Source organism: Diplotaxodon limnothrissa, linkage group LG3 (genome assembly GCF_057381915.1).
Source record: "Diplotaxodon limnothrissa isolate DT_005_m linkage group LG3, D_limnothrissa_male_GT1.1, whole genome shotgun sequence".
Classification (NCBI taxonomy): domain Eukaryota; kingdom Metazoa; phylum Chordata; class Actinopteri; order Cichliformes; family Cichlidae; genus Diplotaxodon; species Diplotaxodon limnothrissa.
The window spans coordinates 66,703,374-66,722,833 of NC_140598.1; the positions used below are offsets into that span (position 1 = coordinate 66,703,374).

The following is a 19,460-nucleotide window of genomic DNA, read 5'->3' on the forward strand; positions in this document are numbered from 1 at the left end:
TTGCGTGATATAACTGAACAATGTATGCACAGTGTAAAGAAACAATGAGGTCATTCTTTATTCAGCAGGTGTAGGGTCACCTTAGGGTAATGGTAAGGATTTTGGATCCTCTCCATGTTTTGGGCCTCCATAAAACAATGGCCACTTCCTCAGTGGTTAAGTAATTACTCATTAGGTACTAAGCCAGGCGTTTATAATACAACTGAACCACCAGACGATTTGAGAGGAATATTCTGCCATTATCATAATAACTTTTACTCTGGATGGAATTACCTGGGCCTCCGGTAACACTGTGAGGAATCTTGGAGTTGTTTTTTATCAGGACGTGTACACTACGTGTACACATATAGGGTTTTGAATAATCAGGTCCTATCTTATCTTAAAAACCTCATATTACTGCATCACTCCATTAAAGCACTACACTCACGCCCAACTAGTCGCGGACGCCGCTCCCTGAGCGTAGTTCTGTTGGAGATTTCGTTCTGTTGAAAGGGAGTTTTTCCTTCCCACTGTAACCAAAGTGCCTGCTCATAGGTGGTCATATGATTGTTGGGTTTTTCTCTGTTTTATTTGTATTATTATAGGGTTTTTACCTTACAATATAAAGCACATTGAGACAGTTGCTGTTGTGATTTAGTGTTACATAAATAAAACTGAAATTTAATAATACATTTTCTTAAGTTAACATTTCTTAAGAGTTTAATGAATGTTTGGCAAAACATCTCAACATCTTGCATCTGAGTTCTTAATTTGCAATAGTGACAGGCATTTTTAAAGGTTTGAGTTTTCTCTGGCGATCTCCTAGACTTTACATATTTGCAACATCGAAAAGTCAGGATAAAATGTTCTGAGTGAAATGCTGTGACAGTTAGCAACATTAATGGTTCTCCTATAATGAATCAGTGTGACTTTTTTTGGCATTGGACCGAGTTTATGATTGCAACCTGCTAACCAAGCTAACTGGCATTAGCTGATAACTTAAAGTTATCGCTTTTATCCTAAATACTGGCTTCAAGTAACCAACATGGTAACACCAAAAACTAATGTTAAAGCTTCAAAATTAGGAGTCCAACAGCACAATGGGTGATGTCACAGTGGAACAATGAAATTGTACAATTTGTGCCTATGAAGGTACTGTATTCATGAACAGTGCACAAATTAAATGATATAAAAATGTTAGTTCAGTTCACCAGAAGAACTCTCATTATTACCTCTGCTTTTACAGCTACAACAGCACCGTAGAGTTTTACTCTATGGTGCTGCGGTCACTCTTCTGACCTGAGGACATTATCTAACCCAACGGTCCCCAACCTTTTTTGCGCCACGGACCGGTTTATGCCCGACAATATTTTCAGGGACCGGCTTTTAAGGTGTCGCGGATAAATACAAAAAAATAAAACTAGTACCGGTACCGAAAAAAGAAGATTTACTGATAACACACGTGAAAAGACCCAGGAAAACCAAATTAACGATAAAAACGATAACAAAATAACGCTGAAAACCGATAAAAACCCTGAAAACCACACATTTCACACCTGAGCCTCAACTCTCGCGGCCTGGTACCAAATGACTCACGGACCGGTACCGGTCCGAGGCCCGGGGGTTGGGGACCGCTGATCTAACCCCTCTGGTTGATGACATAATACTTGCAAAACTGACAGCATTCCCATGAGCATCATGTGAAGTGCTAATTAACAAAGTTAGCACACTAACATGTTATGGCCACATGGTGAACATTCTCAAGATCTTGCTAACATCACCCAGCATGTTAGAACTAGCCCATGGTCTCCTGCTTGATCAACCTTTTAAGAGTATTCAGCATTAGCTTAAAAACAATGAATATCACTTGAACCCTGGTACAATTAGGACAAGCACAGCATGCATTCAAATCCTTGACATGACAGGTGAATGCCTGTCAAACAGGACCAGCTTGAGCCCATAGAGGAGGTTATTAAAAAAAGTACCAAAAATAAAAGACCAGATGTACCAGAGGACTGCGTAACAACTGAGCTGACTGTCAGTGAGCAGAGGCATATGCCAGAAATACTGAGCATTTAGTGTGGCCTCATTTCTTCTCTAACATTGGCTTTATTGTTTCTCACATATCTTTTAAAGGTGCCTTCTTTCTTTCCCTGACTTTTGAAGCTGTGATGGGTCATCACTGGAGCTCAGTAAATGGTAGAAAGCTTCAGGGCAACAGTGTGTATGGTGGACTGTGCCATGTGACTCAGCAGCAGGCACTGTGTGTCTGTGTTTATGCGAGAAAATACACAACATCTGCATTGCAAATTATCCAGTACTGCCTCTGCCAAGTGGCATCTACAACAAATTCAAAGGGAGACCAAGACAGAAAGTGGTGCTGCATCCAAATGAGCCGAAAATAATACCAGCCACAACACAATATACACACACATAATGACATGTATAAGGATCAGAATTCCAGATAAGATAATAAAAATGCAACTTCACAGTTTTGTCATAGGACTTTATGCAGAAAAAAGATACTGAAAGAAAAAGAATCATTCTGATCTTTACCCATCTAACAGAGAACACCAGCAATCTGGGTTTAACTTTAACCTCCTAAGACCCGAGCTCTTCCACGGCATGCATTTTTAATTTCTCTTTGATATTTGGGCTGATTGGGACCCGGTGAATGTAAAAACAAAGAATTACCAGTTTTGTTTTGGTTTTTTTACCTGATTTTTGTTTCTAAGAAAAATGAGAGCCACATATAAGGATATTTATTTAAAATTTCGATAGAACAGTAGCAGTATAATGTCCTCGTAAGCGCCCCTGTAGAGCACAATTGAGTATTTTGGTCTAAATAACCCAAAACGTGATGTCCACATATGTGGGCGCCAGGTCCTAGGAGGTTAAAATAAAAACAAAAAAAAATTCAGCAATCTTCACTGTTAAAGTGGTGCTGATATAAATCCTTAAAAAGCAACTGCACCAACAAGAGAACAAACAAAGCAACAAAATAAAGAAGAAAGAAGAAAGAAAAAACAGCTCAGCTTGTGGAGTCTTTTGTAGCTTTGGCAGAATAAAGCACTGAAAGGCAAGAAGGCAGATATCTGCATAGACTTACATTTATATAAAACATCTTAGGTACAGAGAAATTCTTTATCCCTTCTTTCCTAAGTGGAGAGTTATTGCCGGGATTGGCTATAAGGATACTTTGGGTGAATTACTATTTAGATATAGTATCTCAACATTTTTATTTGCTTCATTTATTTATTTATTTGTTTCAGGTGTTCTAACTAACTCACTGACTGCATTTGGCCCAAAACATCCTGTGCAAGTACACAAATCCTTCAAGCTATGAAAGATGCATTTCATAAACTTTTACATTCTGCAGTGGGTTCAATGAAAATCTTCACATAACAGAAGTTATAACAGCAAGAGAAATCCATTTCTTTGGATTTGCTTAAGCTCAACTCTTTCTGCTAACCAACTGCACTGAAGTCTATCTTTGGCTTCTTAATGACTAATTACTTGCCTCAGGACTGCTAATGAGAACGCACTGAGTATGATCAATAAAGCTGGACATTCTTTTGGGGCCTTTGAATCCAGTTTATCATACCCGGGGTAGAGCAGGGTGATATAACCAAAAATATTTGTCACGATATACATTTGAAAATTTGCGATAACAATATAACTGACGATATAATTGACACTAGACAAAATACTTTACAACTCCACAACTTTATTAGTGCAAAAAACCCCCCATCAATGTATTTTCACTTAAACAAGCAGCTGTTTTTTAAGTGCATTAAAGTTATATAAAAATGAACAGTGCAAATGCAAATTCCTTGCTGACAGTTTAACCAAAGGCATTTCCAGTGGAAATTGGCCGACATATCCTCAGTATAACCACGTATAATATCCACAAAACCTAAATACAATACGGTAATATTATGTTGAAGCACAGTACATATCACTCCGCGAGGCTCCTGCCTACGGTAGCCGTAATGCTCCGACAATCCATCAAGGAGTGGGTTTGTAGCTTAGCAAAGTCGTACTGAAACATTTGACAGATTTTCGAGCGCCGTGAACATAAAATCATTTCGAGGTCAGTAAACACAACCAGAAGTCATACATAAGGCACACGGGATTATAGGGGCACTGTCGATTTTCAGAAAAATCAAAGGATTGATTTTAAGTGTGCCGTATTTTCCAAAAAACACGGTAATAACGACGGCCCGCTAGCATGTGCTACCAAAAATAGTGCTTTGTTGTGTATCTGACGGACGAAAGCTAACCCAGTTCCACACCACTGAAGTTGCAGCATTTTTACAAACCAATCCTGGTTCATCTGTTTCATTCAACGATCCACTTTCACCCTTCTCATTCTCCATTGCCGCCATGCTTTTTCCGCCATGTGCGTATGAAAGCAAAGGCACTACGCATGTGCGTTTTACCCATATTTTATCGCGATACTTCATTTTCTTATCGTTGCCCAACATTATACCAGTATTAACGTGAACGGTATGATATGGCCCAGCCCTAACCTGGGGTATCTGATATCTGTTATCGCCTACCTACCCTATCCTGATTGCAATCAGCAATCAGGATAAGCAGTCACACAAAGCTTTTTATCATTTCACTAAAATAGCCGAGGGTTTCCCCTGCAGGCTTACATGAATATGATCAATCACAATTATGGATAGGATTGCTGGAAGCAGAGTCGCTAATTTTACAAAGAAAGATAAAACCATATTAGAAAAATGGCAAGCAGTAAAACACAGAATACAGGTTTGAAAGCAATACAGCTGCTATAGACAAAGGAGCAGTGTCAGTGTGTGTGAGGGGAAAAGTACTATAGAGTAGTTTAGTATTAAAACCGCTGGTTGAACTTGTTTGTGCACTACAGCCCCATTGCTTGGTAAGAGTGAAAAAGACATTGACCTAGGACCTCACCATGAAACTTCGAGGGTTCAAAGTTCAGTTGGTTGACTTCACTGGGATATATGCATTTTTATGCCACTCACAGTCTGTGTATATAATAATATTAATAATGTAATAATGTAATAATGTATACTTTTTGGATCCCCGTGGGGAAATTCATCTCTGCATTTAACCCATTTACTCAGTGAAGCAGTGAATATATAAAGTTGCTACAAACAAGTTACTAAAATGTAGTAATACACAAGAGCCACTCTTTGACAGCAGGTACGCAGATAAGATATGGGAAGAACTGAGACCTTGACCTTGACTTTAACTTTCTGCATTTTCCTAGATTTGTAACCAATTATATCACATATGAACAAGTATTTAATACTCTATGCTGCAGTTCTGTAACTCTCATAGGAAAGGTTAATACCTGACTAGCTCACAGCACTAAAGTGAACTGTGCTATCATAAAGAGCTTCACATCAAAGGTTTAGATGACTATAAAACTGGGGGTACTGGAGGGGCAGATAAAGGATAATGCCACAAGAAAGCCCATTGAGGGATCATAGAACCTCCTTCTTTCTGTCTGCAAATATGTGTGTAAGCACCCGTGTGTGTGTGTGCCTCTGCAATGCACCATCTCCCATTTATAAAGAAGAGTTAAACCGCACTAAGCAAAAAGTAGTTCCCCTTTAGAAACCTAAAACATGTCCTTCCCTCCAAGATGCAAGACATTAAGACAAATGTGTGGTCAGTTTGTGGGGACAAGATGAAAGGAGAAAAAACAAACAAACACAAGAAATATGGCATACTACAAGGATGATCTTGACTTCAGCAATAGTCAAAGCTCTGCAGCTGTTTTAAATTGTTTTAATGTGTAACATCTCGAGGAAGTGTCAAGTTTCACTAGACAGGGGCTTAACAGGAAACGTCGGGGAAAACAGCTGAAAATGTTCTGAGTGCGTTGTAGGGCTGGGCCATATCATACTGTTCACGGTAATACCGGTATAATGTTGGGCAACGATAAGAAAATGAAGTATCGCGATAGAATATGTGTAAAACGTGCATGCACATGGCCTTTGTTTTCATATGCACATGGCGGAAAAAGCATGGCGGCGACGCAGAATGAGAAGGGCGAAAGCGGATCGTTGAATGAAACGGATGAACCAGAATTGGTTTGTAAAAATGCTGCAACTTCAGTGGTGTGGAACTGGGTTAGCTTTCATCCATCAGATACACAACAAAGCACTATTTTTGGTAGCACATGCTACCTTATAATCCCGTGTGCCTTATGTATGAATTCTGGTTGTGTTTACTGACCTCGAAACGATTTTATGTACACGGCGCTCGAAAATCTGTCAAATGTTTCAGTACAACTTTGCTAAGCTACAAACCCACTCCTTGATGGATTGTCGGAGTATTACGGCTACCGTAGGCAGGAGCCTTGCTGAGTGATACGTACTGTGCTTCAACATAATATTACCGTATTATGTGTGTATAACCTCTTTTTAGGTTTTGTGGATATTATACATGGTTATGCTGAGGATATGTCGGCCAATTTCCACTGGAAATGCCTTCTGGTTAAACTGTCAGCAAGGAATTTGCATTTGCACTGTTAAATTTTATATAACTTTAATGCGCATAAAAAAACAGCTGCTTGTTTAAGTGAAAATACATTGATGGGGTTTTTTGCACTAATAAAGTTGTGGAGTTGTAAAGTATTTTGTCTAGTGTCAATTATATCGTCAGTTATATCGTTATCGCAAATTTTCAAATGTATATCGTGACAAATATTTTTGGTCATCTCTAGTGCGTTGTCGTTTTAGCGTGACACATGATGAACAAACTTAAATGATAAGTTTTCAAATTTTATAAACGATTGAAGGTTTAAGTTTTAACATGTTGCTATGGACCTCCCTCTGTCCAGTCCAGCTAAAGAAATGGTGTCACTCCCTAGTGGGCAAAGTTTTTATTTCAATGTCTTGTAAGACACAAAAACTTTAGTACGACAAACTGAAAATGTGCATGCCGATGTACAAATACTCTGCAAACCCAATTGAAAATCCTGGTGAATACAAAACTGGCATTTAAAGTTCATGAATCCAAATTCCAGTGCAGATAGTTAGAAATCTGTGAGAGCATGAGGGTGGGAATGGATGTTTGTGTCTGTGTGTGCCCGTATGTCTGTGTCTATATGTCAGGTTGGGTATCAGACGCCACCTCTCTGGGGACACCTCAGGCCCTCCAAGGTTTGGAGGCCTATCTCCACCCACCACCACTTCCCCTGCCGGTGGCGGACTCCCTCAGGTGTCGGTGTGTTGGTGGTTCTTTGTGTCTGGGGGTGGGCGTCCGGGTACACACCGGCTCACTCCTTGGCGGCCGCTTGTCGGGGCCTGGGGCCTGGGGCTCGCTCGGGCCCCTTTGGAGGTGGGGTGCCCCCGGCCTCTCGGCCTGGGGCTCGGTCACTCAGGCACAGCTGGGGGCCGGCGGAGCTCACGGGCGCGTCACTGCAACTCCCCCTGACTTCTGCTCCGCGGCTGCTGGGCGAGCCCTCATCTGGGACTCTCCTCAGCTCTTACTGGAACAGTGGCGCGGCTTGTGTTCTGGGGGCCTCTGGATGTCTGGAGTTTTGATCTCCTCCATACCCACTTCACACCCTGGAGGACGGGGCTGTGGCCCCCCCACACTCCCTAGCAGATCATTACATGGAGAAACCTTTGGAATGCAAGCATGCTGATCCACACAGGTATGCACACATGGGTATTCACAGACGTGGACTAAAGCTTTCTTGGCTGCTGCCTCAAAGCACACTGTGCGCTGTCTATCTTGCGTGCTGCACAATATCGTTTATTATTTAGTAAATATTGATATCTATGACTAGCTAGTTTATTGTGATGGTGCTTTGTTTTCTCTATTATTATGTTGCTCTTTGTTGTTTGCTGTCTCCTCTGTTTGTTTGTTTTTTGTTTTGTTTTTTTTCTCCATACAGGTGACCCAGGAGTTCTTTTTTTTTTTTTTCTCTCTCTTCCCCCCCCTTCTCACCGTCTCTTCTCCCCTTTGGTTTTCTTTCTTTCTCTCATTCATTCCCCCTGTCCTATTTATTAAAAAAAAAAAAAAAAAAAAAAATGACAAAGGATGAACTGAAGCTCTGCCATCACGTAATGTCGCATACTGCTGTTTCTGATGTCATTTAAAAAAAAAAAAAAAAAAAAAAAAGAAATCTGTGGGCTTCAAACCCAAGCCAAAATCCCTAGTCAGGATCAGGGGTTTTCACAGACTGTAATAATCCATAGTTAGCGTTTAGTGCCTGTTAAGATTTCCCATTGAATTTTAGTTTTAAATCAAGCCTTCCTGGATACAGCATACAAGGTAACACAATATTTATTATTTTGTGTATCTGTATATTGGAATTTAGAGACCTATAGTCTGTATCTGTTAAAGTGGATGAATGGGCAGAAATTTAGCGATACCATTTAGCATCTTAATTTCCAAGGTCACAATTTCTCTAATCTGGGTTGCAGGGTTGTTCAGCACTCTCTTTGTGAGCCTGTAGATAGATTTGTGTTCAACTGACACGCCGAGTCAACAGTATATCAGTGATATTTAGTTCTGCAACCGAAATGTAATAAACAGTGCAGGAGACAATATAAACTGAAACCTCCACTGATGGAAAGCTGCTGTTTGTAGTGTACACTTGTGTGTCTTAGTGCATCTAAACATGTGGAAACACCCATCAGATTATATATCCGGACAGATGAAGGCCAGAGGAGGATCTAAAACCAGCTCACTACAGCAAATGTTTCTTGACCTCTTTTTCTTCCCTGCTTTAATAACCACACAAGAGCTGCTACTGGCACTAACATAGAGGAGGCAAACCCTGTTTAAGGGCAATAAAGCCATGTTATACTTATCAATTTGCTGTATCAAGGTTCTCCTTTTTAAAATAAATATTCTTTCCGTTTACTAAGTGCGGTCATTCTAACTGCTTTTTTTCTTTTCCTTTTTTGTTAGCATGAAGTTACAATGATAGTCAACACTATTTGTTTAAGGCTTTTAATCTTAAATGTCTTCATATACTTTTTGACTTTTCTTAAATGATAGAACAAACACAAGATATGCTTTGGGATCAGAGCTGTGACATGATTGATTGTGGCAATGGGTCACACTTTCAATTCATCACACAGGGATGCTTGACTTCACTTTGAAATGAAGCAGGTATGAATTATTTTTCAACATGGAGGGTTAATGTTGTGAGGAGCAGCTAAACCCAACCAAGTAGTTGGTAAGAGGCCAATTTAAAGCAAAATAACAAAGTAAGAGAAACTGAACCAATTCAAGATATAGATGATTCCCTAAGACTGATCTTAACCAAGCAAAGTCCAACCTTTGCATTTACCATTGCAATACGACAGTGAAAATGTGTAAAGGTAACAAGTGAAATGTGCACAAAGGTGCACATTATAAATACAAAGTCAAATTGCAGATATATTAAAATACCCTCTCTCTGGATATTGAGATTGAACCAGACTCTGTATTAGGGTTAAAATATATAAAAGACCTTGATTATGATCTTACTTAACATCTTGTATTTATTGGGCTGCATTTCAGAAATGTATAAACACTCAGTTTAATTTACTGTATGTAAGTACTCTGTGCCTGTATAAGTTTAAGTTTAATAAAGAGTTTAATGAAGAAAACACTCAAATAGAAGAATGTTGTGAATATACACTGACGAGTGTATAATTACATCTTCAAACAAACTGAAAGAATTCTCATAAATGTAATTAATTAATTAGAAATACATATCAGCAGGTATGTATTAGTGGAAGCAGCCATGTTGCCGTACCATCTTAAATACAGTGGCTAAGATGGACCAACATGACAAGATGCTAACGCTAATAGTGTTTTATGTAAATGGCGACTATATATGCAGCATGCCTTATGAGTTACATTTAAATTAAATGTTACATTAAATTAAATGTATGACAGATTTTTTTAGGTAACTCTGGGGTAAAAAATATCAAATACCACAAAATCTTTAACTGACAAATGTCTGTCTTTTATTACTAATTTATTTACTAAGTAATGATATTATTCAAATATGTTAAAATATATTGTAAACAATATGTAATATGTAATAATTTATAAGTGCAATATATACAAACAACTGTAGAAACAGACTGCCTGGGTACAGCTGTTGTGAGGAAATGGAAAGCAGCTTGCCATGAGCCTTATGAAGTACAGTCTAAATTTAACGTTTTTGATCACTCTTGGCTGACTAAAACACGTTATGTCTGTTCTCAGTCATCAAGGTCATCGTAGTCTAAGGAGCTTGGAAAGAAACGCGTCCGGTCTTCTTTCAGTTGTTTGAAGACGCAACTTAAAGAAGTCCAGATGCTTTTCTTTCCAAGCTCCTTAGATCTGACTAAAACACGTTTGTCCTAGAGCAGCCACCATAGCTGGGATTATGCATTTTAATTGGGAGGCATAAAAACCTATTTTCTTACACCTTTTCTTCTTTTCTAACAAATAGAATAAGAAATAAAATAGAACAATAGCCCTTTATTGTCCTTGCACATATACAATGAAATTACGGATGCTCCACGCCAACTGTGCAGGAGTAAAATATAATTAGTTAGACAGTTAGATAGTCAGGAGGACTATTTACTGCACCCTAATACAAAGAAACCAGTTGACTGCAATCTACCGAGATCTAACTGTGAGATTTTACACACTGTACCTTTCAAGCTTTATTTTAATTCATATCGTTGGTTAAAATAAATAATTTTGAATAGAAGGCATACATTTTTATTACCTTGGCTCTTTGTGTTTGTATATTTTTTTATTGTTAAAATATATGCATATTAATAGCATAAACATCCTCCAGTTTAAGGCCACCCCATGTAGGGCTGCCACGATTTGTCGACTAGTCACGATTACGTCGACTATCAAAATCGTCGACGACTGATTTAATAGTCGACGCGTCATTTGAAGCTTTGTAAGATCACAAAAGACGCAGGAATAAGTGGCAGGATTTAAGAGTGTAATAACGGACTGAAACAGAAGATGGCAGCATTGCATGTACAAGGATGTCAGCTACTGTTAAACCGCGAAGAAGAAGAAGAAGCAGCTGTGTCCCAGAATTCATAGCGCGGCCCAGCACAGTTTCCAACAATGGCAGCAGCTAGTTAGTTTTAATGTTACTCTTATTATTCTTTCTGGGTCACAAAATAAACGTTTAACATATTTTCAGGCGAGAATGTAGCTGTGTAAACCTCAAATATCTGCTCAGTTTATCAGGACACCACATATTTTCAAAAGCGCTCCGACGTTTTCGGAGACATCTGTTACCCACTGGCTCGTTAGCGAGCCGGGGGCTAGGCTCACTAGCGCCGTGAGAACACCGGACTCCCCGCAAATCGTTTTCAAACCCACCGCCGTCTTTCGCTACTCAGGTTAAATATATATGAGTCACTTAGATAACTTAAAATGTTATTGTTTGACTTTTTTTTTTTAGTATTTTATTTGTTCCTGAGTAAATCAGTTTGTCTGAGATTAAAGTTATAGTTTTTACACAGCTGAATAAACGTCAAGCAGACAGCTGATTATCAGAAGTGTGAGATGCTGGAGAATTTACTCCAGTGTCCTGTTATATTTTAGATAGCAAGGAGTTCATTAAACTTCACCGAAACAATCTGCAAATTTCATTAAAATTTAATAAACTATCATCTTGTCTTTATTTTTAGTTAGCACAGACCTTAAACACTTAAAGCTGTAAGCTAATGATAGTTATATGAGCAGATGCTGCTGGTGCAATAAGCTGTAGTTTTACGTCCAATGGATGATGATCTGATTAGTCGACTAATCGCAAAAATAATCGGTGACTAGTCGACTATCAAAATGATCGTTTGTGGCAGCCCTAACCCCATGCAATTAGGGGTGGGGTTATTTAGCATAGCAATATTTAGATCTTAAGTGAGTACATTGCTATCCAAGTGTGGTCCTCATGATCACACCCAGTAGAGCTCAGACAAAGACAAAGCACTGCACCCTAATGCTGATGTTCAGGATTAGTGATCCCCACAGAAGTGCAACTTGAAGAAAATCTCTTTCATCACAGTATTTTTCCTCCAGTCTACAGCAGAGAATTGCCAGCAGACAAAAAAATCACTAATCTAACCCATTTAAGGTCCTCCTTTGAAACTTCTTCAGAAAAGCATGACCCATAATGCGAGTCTGGTTAATTAGTTCAGTCAAGGTGGAGTCTGAGAGATACAAAGGAAATGGAAGAAGAGAGAAAGGGAAAGAAAAGAAAGGGGGAGAAAATAGAACATGTGAAATAAACAGACTGAAAAGGTAGGAAGTAGACAAGTCAAGAAGGACATGAAGGAGATAAGTGGTAAAAGGAGGATGGAGGAGACATGAGGAAATGACATCAAACAGACAAAAGAGGGCAAAAGGGTTAAAGGAGAAGAAGGGGCAGAGGAGCAAAGGAAGTAAAGAAACAAGAGAGAGGGTAAAGGAAAGGAAGGGAGAAGGGAAACAAGGATATAAAAACAGGAAGAGAGAGGGTGGAGTTAGTTTTTTGATGCTGCTGAAGAAACAGTTGGGACAGGAATAAAAACATTTTGTTTTTCTTCAGCTTGCGCACAAAGATACTGCAGACCCTGTTAAAGTATATTTTATATCCATTCACAGAAATGTGACCAACATTTGTCAGCCAGCAATCCAGCAATGATCAATCACAGCATAGCACAACACCACACACACACACAAAGGTGAAAGTGAATTGATCTTTGTCTTTCTCCTGACATAGCAGTAATCCAATCCAGGACTTTGGCATCTAGGTTAATACACACAAGTGCAACACACCCAAGTATGTGCCTGGACAGAGCACACACAAGGAAGCACACAATGTGCATTTGTTAGCTGTAAAAGCATCAGAATATTAGCAGGAATCTTCTGGCAATGTGACTGTATTGGATATTTGCTTGGTTGCATACAACGCTGGGTGCTGAATACGCAGTGCATATGTGAAAACACATTTTCTACAGTGCACTAAAAGTATTGAAAGTCACAGTTGTCTATAGTGCCCTAAATAATTCAGTGGTATGGACAATACCAAGTTCACTTAGTCACTAATGGGATAGTAAGTTAACACAACTTATTCTGAAGACAGTACAAATGCATCCTGTCTCTTAATTGTCTGCAAATTGTGGATTTTTTTTGGAGCATCCCACACTTGGCAGAGTAGTGTTTCATAATAGTAAAACTTGCAAGCTCCTCTGTTTGGGGTCAGCACGACATGGTTTGCTAAAAAAAGGCTTTCATTGATTTCCTTTAACCCATTGAAGAGATGTGGAGTAACCCACCAATGATGACAGTCGAGAGTTTTCCTACATTTTCTGCCACTTCCAAAGAAAATAGTAAAAGATTCTAGACTGTAGATTTGCTAAATGAATTTCAAAAAAATGTCTTGTATAGCAAGAAGGTCCTGAGTTCAATTTCATCATCAGGCCGGGGTTTTTCTGTGTGGAGTTTGCATGTTCTCCCCGTGTTTGCGTGGGTTCCCTCCGGGTACTCCGGCTTGCCCATAGGTGTGAATGTGAGCATGAATGGTTTCCATGTGTTAGCCCTGCGACAGACTGGCGACCTGTCCAGGGTGTACCCCGCCTCTTGCCCTATGACAGCTGGGATAGGTTCCAGCTCCTGCGACCCTGAAAAGGATAAGTGGAAGCAAACGGATGGATGGATGGATATCATACAAGGACCATACATCCACAATGGAGAACTGACACAGTGACTGTCACCACAAGATTATCCACTGCTGAGGTAAATCTAATCAAATCCACTGCAGATCTGCGATTTACAACTTTTTAACTTTTACAATTTGTTAGTTTAAAGTTGAACAAAAATAAAGTTTGCATCTTGTCACAAATGAGAGTAAAATGAAGAATCCTGACTATGTGGCTTGGCATGCTGTCTGCAGAGGTCATGCTGGCCTCCTAAGGGGGAAAAAGTCAGTCTTTTACTGATACTGTAAATCTTTGCAAGGGTGCTAGTTTCCTTTCAAATAAAAAGTCACTTTACGGTTGCAGTTGTATACAGCAGCTCTCTTCTACAGACTTCACAAGTGTTGTTTTGTTTCTCGATTCCAAGATAAACTGAGATTAATATTTTCATTTGTCTTTTCTCTCCAGGTACTCGGGCTTCCTTACACAGTCCAAAGACATGCAATTAGTGGGGTTGGGTTCATTAGTGATTCTAAATTGCCTATAAGTGTGATTGTGAGTGTGAATGGTTGTCTGTCTCTCTGTGTTAGTCTGCCATCAGACTGGTGACCTGCCAATGGTGTTCCTTCTCGCCCTATGGTAACTGGAATAGACTCCAGCATCTAATATAATACAATATAATACATTTCATAGAACAATTTTAAGTATTTATCCAAAGTAAAAAATCCCCTCCCTTAGAGATAGGGTGAGAAGTGAGCCAACTAGAAGGGGCTCAGAGTAGAGCCACTGCTCCTCCACATTGAAAGGAGCCAGAGATGGTTCGGGCATCTGACAAGGATGCCTCCTGGTCAACTCCTGGGTAGGGATGGGTACCGGTGTCCGGTGCCATGATGGCACCGGTTCTGACATAAACGGTAGTAACCAGACCGAAAAGCAGCGCACATTTCGGTGCTTTATTTCGGTGCTTTTTTTTCCTGAGCTGTGATACACTTCTAGCCAATCATTTTACGTTTCCGAGGATAGTAGGCGGGTCCAGGTACGTACGTTCTTTTAGAGCAGAGCTACAGATTAAAAATGCCCAAGGCGAAGCGGTCAAAAGTCTGGCTGTACTTCACAGCAAAATATGCAAACTCAGCAGCCTGCAACAAGTGCTTTAAGCTGATACTGTGATACTGTCAAAGGAGGTAACACCTCAAATCCGATGAAACACCTGGCGACGCATAGCGGTTTTTTTAAAAGCCCAGAAATGCGCCGTATTTGATAGCTTGCTGCGAGACCTCACACCGAGCGCATCTACTGTGCGTGGGTTGCCTGTTATCTGACCCGGAGTTAGCAATATCCCCCAAAACCCCCGAAGAGGAGAGTCCTGGCCCGTAGCCCTGCCAGTGTAGCAGAAATGATGACGGATGATGATGGCAGCAGTAGCCGTTCTTCTCTGTGTGAGTAGCTTAATGTTGTTCGTGTGTAATTTACGTTGAGTAGGCTAACCACGTTATTACATTAATGCATGTAAGGTGAACTAGCAAACATCATCATAGCTACATGCGGCTGTCTTCTTGTTTGATGGCAGATACTCCCTTCACCCTGGCCAAAAAGGCTAAAATGACCAAAGAAAAAGTGGAAAACAGTTAAACATGAGAGGTTTTGGACAAAGTTTGTGTTTTTTCCATTGTTTAAGCACTGCTTCCAGCCAAGAGTGATACCATATATGCCCCATAGCTGCAGAAAAGGCTAACATTTTTATCTTTTTACAAAAAACCAGCTGAACATGAGAGGTTTTTGGACCAATTTTGTGTTCTCCATTCTTTAAGCACCGGTTTGAGCACCGTTTGAGCACCGGCACCGTTTCAAAAGTACCGATTTGGCACCGGTATCGGATAAAACCTAAACGATACCCATCCCTACTCCTGGATGAGGTGTTCTGGGCCCCGGAGCAGATCCAGGACACGCTGGAGAGATTATATCTCTTGGTTGGCCTGGGAATGCCTTGGTGTCCACCCGGACAACTGGAAGAGGTGGCTGGGGAGAAAGACATCTGGGCTTCCCTGCTTAGGCTGCTGCCCCTGCAACCCGGCCCCGGATAAACGGAAGAAGATGGATGAATAGATAAATAGATAAAAAAGGCCAGGGCTAACTTGGCTAGCTATCTGATCAAGTTTGCATTTGGTCCAAATCTATCTGTGTTCACTCTATTTCACTTTTCACCTTGAAACTAAATAAAGTTGTGGAATTGTTCCTACTGAAGTACAAGAGTAATTTTTACAGATGTAATATTTGCGCTTCGATCCGAAACACTGAACTAAATGTCTGTAGAGTCACACGGAATAAACAACCAGCCATTCCTGCCTTCATCAAAGGCCCACGTAAAACAGCAGGCTGCAGAGAAATGCCACAAGCTAACACCACACTGCAAGTTTAATCACTGCTCTGAAGCCCCAGGTCAGGGGTTTAGCACCAAGGAGTTCAGCCAGTATTTATCCCAGTAAGAAGAGCTATGGTGTCTCTCTAGATCAGCAACACAGTTGCTGGGTCAACTGCTTTTTCATCCAGCACTTCTGGGTCACCATTGTAGCAGCAAGAGCATGACCACAAGCGATCTTTCCCAAAACACATAAAAGGCTATTGCAGATTTGTTACAGTTACATTTTGTTACAGGTGACATAACTGTATAAAGCTGCTTCAGTATCACTTGAAAAGCTCAGAGCCATTACTTATGTTGTTAGTAACATCTGTAATCTTCGTACAGATGTGAAAAGGGTCTGAGACATGTTTGTGGACTACAGCTTTGATCATGATTTACAATCCACCATGAGCTGTTCTAAATACTGCTCAGTGGTCCCTCTTTACTGTTCTCTGCAATGGCAACAGTTTTTGTGAGGAAGTGAACTTTCTGATCATTTAACAATACTAATTTGGTGATTATAAAAAAATTAGATTCAATGATAATTATTTAATTATCATTATTGCGATCTATCACAGTAACTAAATCAGTTACTGACCTATACTGACTCATATCCCAGATGAAACAAATTGTTCCTATTTATATAAACACATATGCATGCTTGTGTATCATCTCCACATATTAAAACACTTTCTTCTTCTCCACTTGCAGAGGAAAAAACTTACTGAAAGAAAAAACGATATCCCCATTCTCGACACACAAACAATAAACTGCACACACACACACACACACACCCTGGAGGCACATGCCTCAGAGGGCAGAAAGCACAAAACAATGCTGCACCTCCTGTCTTGTGAGACACATTATTTAACTGCACAGAGGAAGGCGGAAGCAACGTTTCTGCAAAACTGTGACTAATGCCAAAAATTATAATTACACATGAATGTTTGCTCATTAGCTTGTACTCAAAGTTTCCTGCGCCTTAGCTGGTGCCAATGTTATTTTTCAGTGGTAAGAAGATTTTGAAATATTCTGCAATGATGCACAGCGTTAGGTGTGCAACAGCATCAGTTTGCATGAGTTTGTGGAGATTAAAAAATAAAATAAAACATGTAAATAAACTGAAACAAAATGTTATCCATGTTGCCACTCCCACATAATTTGGTCATAGACACAATGGTAACCTCTGTTACAAGCAGGGCTGCAGACAGACACACAGCTCCTCAACTCATTAACAGCTCAAGTAGTTAATGTTCATGTACACCAAGCATGACTTTAGGTGGAGTTTCATAGGTCAGGTTTCAACAACCTGGCCTGTGCACACATTAATGTTAGCCACTTAACTATTAGTAATTACCCGACAGCCACCTGTTACCCATGTGTTACCATGAACATAGCGGCTAGTATACTGTAGTTGGAATGACAGAGCAGATTACAGACACACAGAGTGTGGAGAACTAATCTGAGCAAAGAATAGAGCAAATCTGGAGCAGAGCAGCCAAATCAGATGGGTGAAGCTGAAGAGCTGAGCTGCAAAGAGCAGAAGACTGAAGTGGAGCAATGTGAACTGTGGATGAGGGACATTCTGCAGGCAGATGTGGATAAATGATGAACTGTTTTTCATTGTTGTAGCCAACTTTATCCGAAGGTTCCTGGTAGCGTTTCCACAATGCTCTTCTTCTACAATTATGAAATTATTTAGATATTATGTATTGTGTTGTTTGTTATACTCTTTGTTTATTCGTAGGTTCTAAATGTTTAAAATTTATAATATATATATATTTTTTTTATTGTAAAACCACTAAACTTGAACTGAAATGCTGAATTTTGTTAAACCTAACTTATAGTTGGGGAAATATATTGGAAACAGACCCAAAGAAAAACTCTTACTAAAACAAAAACAATTGAATATTTTTCTAAAAGATTTTTAGTTTATCAAGTCTTGGAAAAAATCCTGCTATTTAAAGGGAAAAGCAGCTAGCTCTGTAGGCTAAATGTAGCTTAGCAGCCTAGCTTACAGAGCGCAGCCCAGTGTAGCACAAACATCAGACTAACAAGGATCTAACTCTGAAACAAAAAATAGGTTAATTCATGAAATACAGAACGATCTCACTAAATTCCGCTATAACTAAAGTTAAAGTGCCAGAAGGCTTTCCCGATTTGGTTTTCTAATTTGTCAAGGGTGGTGCTGAAAAGACACTTGGTTTTGAGCCTGTGTAGACTGTGGTCATAGTTAGGGTCACTAAAATCAGTGAAAGTTCAGCCTAGAAGCAATTTCCACTAGCCATAATGTGTTTTGATAGGACTATTTCCATAAACTTGTTTTAGGTTCTGAACATTTGGCCTTGAGGATATCATTAAGAGGTCAGCAGGTTCATATTAGGAGAAAACTGTAAGAAACAGTATTGATTAGACCTCTCTTCATGTGACCTGTGGCGTAATCTGAGCTGTAATTAACAGGCAAATTCACCGATGTTCCATCCCTCTTTGTCACTGATTCCCCTGTGGTTAGGGGGATCAGTGCTGTCAATGTGTTCCAGCTTAGGAAATACCTTGATTACAAGGCCTGGAAATAACCTAATCTACTGTAACTCTGAACCTACTGTACCTCCTTCATGCATCTACTTGTATTTTTATGGAACTGAAAGAACGCAGACTGATCTGAAAACGAAAGACTTTCTGTCAGGGTATATTCATCATCTCTAAGAGGTTTATTTTAACTTGGTCATATCCCGAGCCCAAGAATCTTCATAGTGTCAAATTCAAGTGTTACTAGTAGGGCTGGGCCATATCATACCGTTCACGTTAATACCGGTGTAATGCTGGGCAACGATAAGAAAATGAAATATCGCGATAGAATATGTGTAAAATACGCATGCGCAGTGCCTTTGTTTACATACGCACATGGCGGCGACAAAGAATGAGAAGAGCGAAAGTGGATCGTTGAATGAAACGGATGAACCAGGATTGGTTTGTAAAAATGTTGCAACTTCAGTGGTGTGGGACTGGTTTGGCTTTCATCCGTCAGATACACAACAAAGCACTATTTTTGGTAGAGCATGCTAGCGGGCCGTCGTTATTACCGTGTTTTTTGGAAAATACGGCACACTTAAAATCAATCCTTTGATTTTTCTGAAAATCGACAGTGCCCCTTATAATCCCGTGTGCCTTATGTATGAATTCTGGTTGTGTTTACTGACCTCGAAACGGTTTTATGTACACGGCGCTCGAAAATCTGTCAAATGTTTTAGTACGACTTTGCTAAGCTATGAAGCCGCACCGCTTGATGGATTGTCGGAGCATTACGGCTATCGTAGGCGGAGCCTCGCGGAGTGATACGTACTGTGCTTCAACATAATATTACCGTATTGTGTGTGTATAACCTCTTTTTAGGTTTTGTGGATATTATACATGGTTATGCTGAGGATATGTCG

At 39.9% G+C, this 19,460-nt stretch overlaps 1 protein-coding gene across 1 annotated transcript in view; it reads right to left on the reverse strand.

Annotated features, from left to right (window-relative positions):
- The window catches only part of ablim2 (actin binding LIM protein family, member 2), a 96,486-nt gene that overhangs the window by 73,415 nt on the left and 3,611 nt on the right, over positions 1-19,460 (reverse strand). The window lies entirely within an intron of this gene.